This window comes from Marmota flaviventris, chromosome 5, assembly GCF_047511675.1.
Source record: "Marmota flaviventris isolate mMarFla1 chromosome 5, mMarFla1.hap1, whole genome shotgun sequence".
NCBI classification, from domain to species: domain Eukaryota; kingdom Metazoa; phylum Chordata; class Mammalia; order Rodentia; family Sciuridae; genus Marmota; species Marmota flaviventris.
Window position 1 is genome coordinate 85,649,427 of NC_092502.1, and position 12,392 is coordinate 85,661,818.

Here is a 12,392-nt window from a genome sequence, read left to right on the forward strand (position 1 = left end):
TTTAATGTGATTGCCACAGTATCACCAGCAGTTTTTGTCTGAGTGTCATCTACTGCCTCCAAAACTGATTAGCTTTAGAAAAGTCAAATCTTTTCCTAATGTTCAGTTTTTAAGTTGAAATTTCAGTGGCATGTCAATGTTCCTTTTTAGAGGCTCCCTCCTTGGTTCAACATCTGCTTTCCTTGCAGGATTTCCACCTGTTTCATTTGAACCACAGGCTTTCCAGTGGACACAAGCCTCTAGCTCCTGCTTTCCTCTTCTCTAGAGACTCCTTCTTTCTGAACATCTTGCTTTGCTTTCTACCTTACTTTCTGGGCCCCCTCTTTCCCATCTCTAATCACATTGGTAGCATTTCTAGTTCCCCAAATGTTCAGAGCATATCTCAATTTTCCTAACTTTCAGAGAAGGTATCTCCATCTGTGTTTCTTAAAGTGTAGTCCCCAGACCAGCTGCAGCATATCACCTGGGAAATGACTGAAATATAACTTTCAGGTCTCAGATGAGAACTTAGACAGTGAGGCCCCACATTCTGTGTTTCAGTAAACACTCCAGGTGATTTTGATCCCTGAGGAAGTCTGGGAGTCACTGATGTACACTGTTTTCTGGCCACATGAGTTCGAGGTCCAGAGCACTGTGTAGGACTTCTTGTGTAAAAATCCTGCTTTCTGGTTGTGTGCTTTGAATAATGTGCATAACCTTTGTGTGCCTCCTCTGTGAAATGGAGGTAATAATATAGTTTGCTTCAGAGATCGGTTGGTTGGGAGGATACAATCATATAAGATATGTGTGTTATGTACTTGGCACAGAGCAAACCTCAGAAAATACTCAACAGTATTAGCCCTCATTCTATCTTAAGGTACTTCTGCTTACAAAACATGACATATAAGTCAATTTTTTCATATCATACTCTTCTGAAACTAGTAAACAAATATTAGCCAAGAGTGAAACTGTTACCTAACAATGTAAATTACATTTTAAAACAGGTTTTTATATTATCAACTTATAAAAAATTCATTACATGTTTTCATTTAAAATAGTTACATGATTATTTATATACTTCTTGATTAAGATGATATACCTGTATAGCTGGGTGCAGTGGCACATGCCTGTAATCCCAGCCACTCAAGAACTGAGGCAGGAGGATTGCAAATTCAAAGCCAACCTCAGCAAAAGCGAGGCACTAAGAAACTCAGGGAGATGCTGTCTCTGAATAAAAAAATACAAAATAGAGCTGGGGGTGTGTCTCAGTGGTCAAGTGCCGTTTAGTTCAATCCCTGGTATAAAACAACGCTGACGACAACGACAACAACAACAACAACAACAACAAAATAGGTGACATAATATAAATTCAAAGAAATCAACTTAGAAAGTCATTTTAATGCCACATAGGAGTGAACTCAGAATCAGTTTTGCAATTTTGTTCTTACAGGAGCTGATGCCCTTAAAGGAAAACATGTACACATGCTGTTGCAAGTAATAAAGTACCTCTGGTCTTTTTCAGTGTAAGGCAACTGTAAACTTGCCCATGCAGAAGTTATTGAGGTTAAAAAAACAAACTCAACTGACAGGGAATTCTATAAGCAACTCTTAATTGGAACAGCCTTCATTTTTCTTACATGTAAATATAATTTTATGTTAATTAATTTTGCTAAATATTCATTCACAATTGCTGCCACACTTGGAATTATCATAAAGAAATGAGCTCATAGTATCCACATGCAAAATGACCCATATAGTATATATATTTCAAAAATATAAAGTTATGGAATTTCTTTATAAGATCTGTTACATATAGGATCACCTCACCCAATAGTAAAATGTAGATCTTTCCCCTCCCATACATATTTTAAATCCTTTAAAATACCATGTTATGCTTTTACTAATAAACAAAAATAATAAGACACATCACTGCTCTCACAATGAAGAGTGCCATTAATTAATAGAGATATCTATGTAATACCTGAATTTTAAATTAGATATTGTTTTCCAAGAATGGGATTATAATAAATGTATATTGCAATTTTAAAGTTTGTGTTACTTGGAACACATATAGAGTATAATAGTGTCCTTTGAAGTGGCTCAAATCTAGAGTAAAAATAAAAAGCCCGCCCAGAATAGAAAAATTTTAAAAGGCAGGCCAAAAACTGTATGCAAATAGCATTTTTTTTTTGGCTAGTCAGTGGTAAAGTTCTCAGCTGTGAATATCTTGGACATAAGGATATGTAATTGTGGTTAAGGAAATATGGTGGTTGTTAATTTAATTCCTAGCTGATCCAATTTCCATTCATATAGAATTTGCTTTGGGACAGTCATCAAGAGACCACTTTGACTTTTGTTTAAATGGGATTTCTTTCCCTTTTATGACATTTCAATTTTTCATTAAATGATAGAAGAATTCTGTGGAATTATATAAAACATATGGCTTAAGCAGGTAGAAAAATATGTAGGTAAGGTTTTATAGGGTATCAACAAAGATACATATGCAGCAGTTAAACACAAGGAATTCCAGGACAAGAAAATAAATACAGTGGAATGGAATTCATAAAAAAACAAATCTAAAAATCAGACATGTGAAAGGGTGCTGCTCCACTTGGAGGATACAATTACAAGCACAGGTCTATGAGACTTTCTTGGACAATAATTTTGATTGTGAACTATACTGTTTACTTATAGGGAGGAGAATTGCAAATCAGAAATCCTCATTCTTATCCCAAGACACTGAATAAGATGCTCACAATCCTCCTTTACCTTGTATACTTTAATGAGGTTAATTGTTATTAATATTGCTAAAAATCATATTGGAATAAAGAATTTCTGTTTGAATTCCCATTGTGAAATCGTTCCTTTTAAAAAAATAACAGAACCACTGTTAAGATTGAAACACTGAGAGGATAATGGAATCAAAAGAGCTAAGAGGGCTCTGCAATAAAAGAATATATTTATAAAGACAAATAGTGCCAGACAGTCTTGATAGCTTTTTCAATAGAATTAAAAACATAGCAAGCACAATGAATGTACCTTAACACACATATATTTATATTTTTGTAATCCATTTGATACAGTATCTCAATAAATCTTATTTGCCAACCTAATTAGCATTGGCTTTGCTGTGTGCTCTGTCACATGGACTGAGAACTGGCTAGAGGACAAACCCTAATGACTCCAAGCAATGTGTTGACTATAAGGTCAGCATGAGGTCTGGTTTTGTTTAATGTCTTTATTAACGATCTGGAAGAAAGAGTAAATAATTCCTGAATGAAATGATATTATGATGATGGGCACATGGGCTCACTGGAGAACACAGAGAAGTAGGAAGTGTGCAAGCACCAGTCCAGGCCTGATGCTGATTTGAAGGAGGGCAGTCACTTGATCTTTCTGTGTCTGTTTTCCCATGTGGCAAACAGAGATAATGACATTCTTGTGAGAAAGCAAAGATAAGATTTTATGATTTTAAACACAGAGTATGATATTACTCCCTTTGATAATATTTAGTGCTTATCTACTGTGTACAATACTTGTTAGGAGTCACTTTAATGTGGCAGAACATAAGATTGGGCCAGTGTCAGAGAGGAACAAAACAACATTGTCAAGAGACAACATTTTGGAGTACAAGTCGCTAAAACACCGCCAAAAGTCTCTGTATGTAGGCGAAGTAAACTTAGCCAGCACAGGAAATCAAGGAATACCAACTGAATCTTTTGTAGAAAACAGGATGGAGGTAAAGGGTGATGGGAAAAAGGGTAAAGTTGCCCTGCAGGGGGTGGAGTGGGGCTGAGAAGGGCTCTGGGAGGCTTTTCATATCTCCCTACTCATTTTCCTTCTCATCTGTGCAGACTGTGTGTATTGAGGGTACCAGTCAATTTTATATCAGAAACTTAAGCTGTTTAAATGCAAAGGTAGAATATAGAAGGCTATTTCTAGTAAATCTTGAAAGCGATCTTGGAAGAGTCCCCTCTTGTTTGTTGTAGATGTTAAGAATCAGCGTTCTCAACTTACACAGGGGAAGTTAGCTGGAGTGGGGTGGTGCTCATTTGCATAAAATAAACTAAATATAATTTACAAAGGGGATGTTTTTGCACTGAGAAATATAATTACAAACAGACTAGAAATACTTCTGATAGCTGAAGACTCTTTATTCATTTCTGGAGGAAAGATTTGCAAAAACCAGATTAACATTGGAAAATTGTTGGTTCTTGTGCTGTAAAGGAGGGCTGCAAAAACCAACTTGATCTGAAGTATTTTATAAGCATTTTAAATATATTCACATTAAAAATATAGATCTATGTTTCAGCTCATACTCATAAAATATGAAGGAAGCTAAAATAATTGTTGTGATGAGGCCAGTGTGAGAAATAACAAGGTTGACATCTTAGCCTATTTTTCATTGCCACAATATAATACCTGATAGTAGTTTATAAAGAAAATTGGCTTATTTTGGCCTACTGTTCTGGAGTATAGTGAAGGCCTCATTCTGTTTCAACTCAGGGGAAAAATGGAAAGAAAAGTGGGAGTGGGCAGAGAGAGAAAAGAAGCCACATTCCCTTACTAGCTAACCCATTCCCAAGAGAGATATGATAATCCATTTGTCAGGACTCCATACCATGACCCCAAACATCTCCCGTCAGGTCCCACACCACAGCATTGAGAATAAAAAAATAATCAATGAAACAAAGAGTTGATTCTTTGAAAAGATAGACAAGATTGAAAAATCCTTAGCCAAACTAACCAAAAGGAAAAGAGAAAAGAACCAAATTAGTAAAATCAGAGATGAAAAGGGAGAAATTATCACGGACAACACAGAAATCCAAAGGATTTTTGGGGACTATTTTGAAAATTTGTACCTCAATAAATTGGAAAACCTTGAAGAAATGGTTAAATTTCTAGACACATGTGGTCTGCAAAAATTCAATCAAGAGGACACGCAAAACCTGACCAGACCAATAACTAGTAATGAAATATAAGCAGTAATACAAAATATTCCAATAAAGAAAAGTCTAGGACCAGAGGATTCTCAGCTGAGTTATACCAGACATTTAGAGAAGAATAATGCTCCTCAAGTTGTTCCATGAAATCGTAAGGGACAGAACACTGGCAAATTTATTCTATGGAGCCTGTGTCACCTTTATATCAAAACCAGATAAGGACACACCAAGAAAAGAAAACTATAGATCAATATTCCTGATGAACCTAGATGTAAAAATCCTTAATCAAATATTAGCAAATCATATTCAACAATATGTTATGAAGATACATCATTACCAAGTTGGTTTTATCCCAGGGATGCAAAGATAGTTTAACATATGCAAATCAATAAATATAATTCATCACTTAAATATAATTATGGACAAAAATTACAGAGTCATCTCAGTAGATGCAGAGAAAGTCTTTGACAAAACTCAGCACCCATTAATGATAAAATCACTGAGGAAACTACAGATAGAAGGAACTTACCTCAAGATCATAAAGTCTATACATGACAAACATAAAGCCAACATCACAATGGATGGGGAAAAACTAAAAGCATTTCTGTTAAAATCTTGAATAAGACAAAGATGTTCCCTCTCACCACTCTTATTTAATTTAGCACTAGAAATTCTAGCTAGATCAATTAGGCAGTAGAAGGGAACAAAACGGATAAAAATAGGAAAAGAAAAAAATCATATTATTAATATTTGCAGATGATATGATCTTATACTTAGAAGATCCAAATGTTTCACCAGAAGATATCTAGGGCTAATAAATAAATTCAGTAAAGTAGCATGTAACAAAATAAACACACAAAAGTCAACAGTTTTCCTCACACCAATAATGAATCTATTGAGAAAGAAATCAGAAAAAAACAATCCATTCACCCTAGTCTCAAAAAACAAAAACAAAACAAAGAAGCAAATAAAATCCCACTAGGAACTAATTTAACCAAGGAAGTGAAAGACTTTTACAATGAAAACTACAGAACATTGAAGAAAGAAAATGAAGAAGACACAAGATGGAAAGACCACAAGTTTATGGATAAGCAGAATTAATATTGTTAAAATGGCCATATTACCAAAAACAATGTATAGCTTCCAGCAATCCTCATCAAAGTACTAATGACATTCTTCACAGAAATAGAAAAATAAAGACAGTCTTAAAATTCATTTGGAAGAGTAAAAGACTCAGAATAGCCAGAGCAGTTCTAAGCTGAAAAAGCAATGCTGGAGGCATCACAATACCTGACTTCAAATTATACTACACAGCTAAAGCAACAAAAGTGCATGGTGCTGGCATCAAAACAGGCACATAGACCAATGGTACAGAATAGAAGACAGACATAAACTTCCACAGATATAGTCATCTGATCCTTGACAGAGGTGCCAAAAACATACACTGGAGAAAAGACAAAACAAATGTTGCTGGGAAAACTGATTATCCATATGCAGAAGAATGAGATTAGACATTAGACCTCATCCTCCCTAAAGTCAACTCTAAATGAATCAAAGACCTAGGTATTAGACCCCAAACTATGCAACTTTTAGAAGAAAACATAGGGTTAATACTCCTCCATGTAGGTGCAGGCATGATTTGATTCTCTCCATAGGACACCTAAAGCTCAGGAAATAATACCAAGAATAAATAAATAAAAAAATAATTAAAAATCTTCTTCACAACTAAGAAAACAGTGAATAATGTGAAGAGAGAACCTACAGAATGAGGCAAAAATCTTTTCTAACTACTCTTCTGACAGAGGATCAATATTCAGAATATATAAAGGACTCAAAAACAACATCAAAATACCCAAATAACCCAATTAATAATAGAAAAATGAACTAAGCAGACACTTCTCCAAAGAAGAAATTCAAATGACCAACTAATATATGAAAAATATTCAACATATTTATCAATTAAGGTAAGTGCAAATAATAAATACTCTGAGATTTCATCTCACTACTGTCATCAAGAATACAAACAATTATAAATGCTGGTGATGGCATGGAGAAAAATAAACATTCTTATACTGTTGGGGGAATTGTAAATTAGTGCAACCACTATGGAAATCAATATGGAGGTTCCTAAAAAGACCAGAAGAAGAACCACCATATGATTCAGCTATACCATTATTACTCAGTATACATTCTAAAGAATTAGAGACAGCATATTAGAGTAATACATGTGTATCCATGTTTATAGCAGCACAGTTCACAATAGTTAAACTACAGAATTAGCCTAGTTGTCTATCACTGAATGAAGGAATAAAGAAAATGTATATGTACATCTATCAATCTATCTATATCTCTATTTATCTATATATCTATATACACATAGATTTCTTTTATTCCTTTAAATATATATCTATATCTGTCTCTTTATATGTGTGAGCACACACAAATACACATACAGACATATATATATATATATATATATATATATATATATATATATATATATATATATATGGAACTTTAGAACATAATGTTAAATAAAATAAGTCAAATTCAAAAGGTCAAGTGTCATATGCTTTTTCTCGTATTTGGAAGCTAGTAAGGATAAAGAAAAATAAAGGTGTGTGTGTGTAAGAGAGAAAATTCATGAAAATTGAAGGGAGATCAGCAGAGAAGAGGAAGGAGAACAGCAGGTGGAGAAGAGGGGAGTGAAAGCCATAGTACTGGGGAATGATATTGACCTAATCATCAGGTTGCATTGTGCGCATGTATGCATATGTAACAAAAAAATCCCACCATTATATATGATTCTATGACAGTCCATTGCAACCATATGTGCTAAAATGTGTTCCTTCTAAGCTGATCTAGAATATTTATATTGGCTTATTAAGGTTTTTTTTCCCTTCATAGAATAAAAGTTGCATAGAAAATAGACTAATTTGTTGCTTTTCAGTTTTTCTTACCGACCAGCAAAGGCTATGTTAGCAATCCAGAATCTAATTTTACAGTTTTTTAAGAGTGCAGTTTATTTTTCATGAGTTATGTGTTTTGAATACATTTATAATTCATATCTTGCTTATTTAATAACAAATTGGGGATTCTATTTCAAATTCTGTTTCTAGTGAAGGTTGAGGAAAAAAGTCTTTTAGATTTCCTGATATAATTTAAGGAGTCTTATCAACATTTGTATGGAATTGAGGCTGAAGTTCACTCCTCTTCCTCTTTTAAAATATTATTATACTAAGTTACAGTCATTTATTTATTTGGAAGATAGGTCAAAAAATGCAAAATAAGGTTCAAATTTGAAAAAAATATTGCCTGTGTGCTCTGACAAAATTATGAAAATGGAAGAAACATTAAAGAGAGTAGAGCAGGCATCTATGCACTTTAGGATACTCTTTGGACATGAATGCTTTCCTTATGTTATCTAGGGTGGTGAAACCAGGCCTATCTATCTCTGATATAGTGCTCTAGGTCTCTAGCTATTTCATTTCTACAGAGATTCTAAGGTTAATTTGATATTGATCATTTATTTTAGACACAACTTGAGTAAATATATGTGGGAGGCTACTTTAGGCAAAGAAAAAAATCAGAGAGATATCCAGAAAAATATAAGTTCACAAAGTAAGAAAAGCTACTAGATAACATGCAGAAGAACCAAAATTTTACATCTTAGAAAAGATGTAAATCTATTGTGATACTTGGTAGTCAAATTTTACTTTGACTAAATGTTACTGTAGTTGTTGGTAAAAAAATATTTCTTACTGTGGATTTTGTATCTGAGTTAAGTTTTGCCTATTTATTTTCTGTAGGAATAGTGAACATTTTGCTCTCCTCTTTTCTGACAGGGTATTACTTGCATATCTTGATCCATTTTTCTTTTTCTTTTTAATTTAATATTTAAATTTCACTCAAAGAGAATTTAGCTTGTATGGCTTATTGGCACTGGGTAAATTTTGTCCTTAGGAAATTGGTGGAAGCACAAACTATTGCCACTCATAGGTTTTGGGTTACATATTTTTTTTTGTGTGTGTGTGGCACTGGGGATTGAACTTGGGACCTTTTGCATCCTAGGCAAACACTTTGTTCTACTGAGCAGCATCCTCAGCCTTCAGGTTAGCCACTGAGCTGTTGACTTTTAAAAGATTCCTCCAAATCCCTACTTGCCCCCATGAATAATCTCATGTGAATATGTAAATTCTGCACTCAAAAATCCTTATATCTGAGGGGAACTTCAGGGAAGAGCAAGGATCTCTGGCTGACTGGGATATACTAGCTCTTTGCAGGGGATGCTGGGTGTGACAGGGCTCTGAGGGAGGAAGGTATTTTCTTATGGATTTTTGTTTCTACCTCTTTATGAGTGTAACTGCTTGTCTTAGTTCATGTTGCTAGAACAAAACACCTGAGACTGTGTAATTTATAAAGAACAGAAATTTGCTTCTTATAGTTCTGGAGACTGGAAGTTGTAGATTGAAGTGTGGGGAATTTTGCTGTTTGGTGAGGGTCCACTCTCGGCTTCCAGGTTGGCAGCTTGACTGCTGTGTCCTTATATGGGGGAAGCAATGAACAGATAAAAAAGAGCCTATCAAGTTCCCGAATGTCAACCCTTTTATAAGAACACTAATTCCACTCATGATTCTGCCCTTGGGACTTAATCACCTCACAAAGACCCTACTACTTAATGCTATAATATTCGGGTTTAAGTTTCAACATGTGAATTTTGGAGGGATGCATACTTTCAAACGATAATACCATCCTTTAAGAAAACATACATTTCTATAAAAAATAAATTATACTAAATATTCTCACCTTTTAATTTTAGATCTTCCATTTCCTGGCAGTGTTGATATGCTCATAACTACTGATTCCCAATTTTCTCATTTCTAAAATGAGAATATTACCCAAGGGTTTGTTGTGAAAAGAGGAGCAGATAGAGTGCCAGAAACTTGGTAAGTGCTGAACAACTGTAAGCTATTATAATTGTGATAGAAATAGTCTATATTTACTGGTTAAATTTGTAGCTTTTTTTCCATAGAGTTTGTTTTAAATATTTTTGATTTTTTTATCTTTGTAATTCAAGTCAAATGACTTTTAAATATAGTCAAATTTAACTAAGCTCTTTTTGTTTTAAAATTCTTATGGTTATTTAGTTAGGTTCTAGAATATTCCCTTTGAAATTTTATTTCCCATCTCTTATTCTATTTACATTTTCATTCTTTTTTATATTTTCATTCTTTCCTCTTGTGTTTACATATGTGTACATAAATATATGAGTTTATTTACTTATTTTAGGTTTTTTTTTATATAATAGAGGCTCAAATGAAAGTAAGACTGCAGGAATGGTGATAATCTGCTCTTATCACAAAAAAGCGGTGACAGCCTTTTCCCCAGTTTTCCCTTACTGTGTTTTACAGAGCTCCCAACAGGCATAAGGAAGCAAAATCTTGAGGGAGTTGGGACATCCCTGAGGTAATTTTCCCCATGATTATAGTTTTCTTTAAGCATATGGAACACAACTTTTGCCAAAACAGAATGGTCTTGTGACATCCATTAATCTAAGTATTATTTTTACTCTCGTTTTTTTTTCTATTATTAATGCTACTTCCTAGGAACACACTTGGATAAACAATGGAATTCATTTATGTTTTATATATGTTTACTAAAAATTAAATCATTTCCTACTCATTAATTTATGTACCCAATAAATTAAGTACTGCGTGTTTCTGCACCACTCTGTCTACCATTTAATTGTATAGTAAATATAGCTACTAACCATATGCAGTTAATTGAGTACTTGAAATATGGCTGGTATGACTGGGGAATGGAATTCCAATTTTATTTAACTATTTTAAATTTGAAGTTTTAATATTAAAGCAGTGTAAGATAATTTCTCATTAAGCAACTTTTTTGCTATGTAAAATATATCATTGATAATTTTTTAGGTGTTGAAATGTATTAGATATTGCCATGATTTTATATGTGTTTCCCAAAAGTCATGGACTGAAAGCTCTGTCCTCAGTGTGGCAGTGTTGACCATTGGTGGGACCTTCAATAGGTGGGGCCTCTGGAGGGGTAAGTAGTACATGAGGGGATCATAATGCAATTCTCATGGGATCTCAGTGAGTTTTCACAGGAGTAGGTTGTTAGAAAGTGGTTACTTATCATGATTGTAACATGTAGTCATTTATCTTCCTACTTCTCCACCATGTTGTGACACAGCCACCAGACCATCAACAGAGGTCAAAAATGGGGTCGCTTGATCTTGGACTCTCAGCCTCCAAAACAGTGAGCTAAACAAACCTCTTTTCTTTATGAGTACCTGGTTTTAGATATTTTGTTGTAGCAACTGAAAATGGACTAATACCAAATATATTTTGTTATATTAAAATAAATGACTACAAGCCAGGCATGGTGGAGCACACCTGTAATCTCAGTGGCTTGGGAGATTGAGACAGGAGAATCACTGAGTTAAAAGCAAGCCTCAGCAATGGCGAGGTCCTAAGCAACTTAGTGAGACCCTGAATCTAAATAAAATACAAAAAATAAGGCTGGGGATGTAGCTCGGTGGTTGAATGCTTCTGAGTTCAATCCCTGGTGCCCCCTCGCCCAAAAAATATATATTTTATAGTCATATATATATATATTATATATATATATATATATATATATATATATATATATATATATATATAGACTACAATTAATCTCACCAGTTTCTTATTAACTCTGTAGCTACTAGAAAATTACATACGTAGTTTATATCAAATTTTGTTTGGCTAGCACTATCATGCACTATCATAGGTACTTTAATGTCTGTCAAGAAGTTAGTACAGTGCTTTCTTTGGCAGCACAAGCACTAAAATTGGAATGATATAGAGAAGATTAGCATGGCCCCTGTACAAGGATGAAATGCAAATTTGTGAATTGTTCCATATTTTTTTATGGCATTTGCAGGTAAATGGATGGAGTTAGAGATTATCATGCTAAGTGAAGTAAGCCAATCCCCCAAATTCAAAGGCCAAACGTTCTCTCTGATAAGTAGATGCCGATCCATAGTGGTGGGGGGGCATGGAAAGAATGGAGAAACTTTGGGCAAAGGGGAAGGAGGGGATCAGAGGGGAGGGGCATGGGGGCAGGAGAGATGGTGGAATGAGATGGACATCATTACCCCAGATACATGTATAACTGCACATATGGTGTGATGCTACATCATGTACAACCAGAGAAATGAAAAGTTGTATTGCAATTGTGTACAATGAATCAAAATGCATTCTGCTGTCATACATAACCTAATTAGAGTAAATAAATAAATAAAATTTTAAAAAAGAAGTCAAGACAAAGTAATATCAAAGTAATATGTGGAAAAGATATGATGAATTAGTAGAAATTTTAAGAATTTATAAAAAGAAAAGTTAATCATGATTCAGAAAGAGTTAGTAAAGAAACAACTAAGGATACATATTCACTGGAGCC

General features: G+C 34.1%; 1 non-coding gene across 1 annotated transcript; it reads left to right on the forward strand.

The window, feature by feature from the left end:
- Nucleotides 1-11,751: 11,751 nt before the first annotated feature.
- LOC114086656 (U6 spliceosomal RNA) lies at nucleotides 11,752-11,858 on the forward strand. Its single transcript, XR_003581656.2, has one exon. It is a non-coding gene; the product is annotated as a U6 spliceosomal RNA (small nuclear RNA).
- Nucleotides 11,859-12,392: the final 534 nt, after the last annotated feature.